Source organism: Penaeus monodon, chromosome 32 (assembly GCF_015228065.2).
Source record: "Penaeus monodon isolate SGIC_2016 chromosome 32, NSTDA_Pmon_1, whole genome shotgun sequence".
NCBI classification, from domain to species: Eukaryota; Metazoa; Arthropoda; class Malacostraca; order Decapoda; family Penaeidae; genus Penaeus; species Penaeus monodon.
The window spans coordinates 34,990,250-34,990,804 of record NC_051417.1 but is presented as its reverse complement, the minus strand read 5'-3'; positions in this window follow the sequence as shown (position 1 = coordinate 34,990,804).

Genomic DNA, 555 nt, shown 5'->3' with positions numbered 1-555 from the left:
CCCATTGGTACTTTGACATCGAAACACTAGCATTCATTTTGTCAATTTAAACTTTAGCTCCGAGAAAGATCATCTAAATATCTGATGATATATACTTAATAAAGATATAACCAGTAGAGAGAATACTATCTACATAATAACACTCCTACTGTATACTTCTACGTTAAAAAAAGGATATTATAGCATTTTTCTTACTGTCCACAGTTCCAGGTCATCTCGCTATAAGTAATGTCATTGCTTGTCTGTTACTCGTTAGTAAACCACAATGACTTAATCAAAGCTTTTGTTAAAATATTGCAACATTTTGCATTCACAACGTTTATTCGGAGGCTCCGTGTTGTTTGATAAGTTATTTCTTGAATAGCAAGGGAAAATGCTTTCAAAATATCGACAAGAACATTAAGCTTGTTTTGTTTAGTTATCATTGTTATTCTCATGCTTCTTCTTATTTATTGATAGTTTTTTTTATCATATGATATGATTTGGACGTAAGCAAATCTATTTCAATCTTTACAGGAAAAAAAATATTTTCGCGATCCCCTTACAGGGATGGTG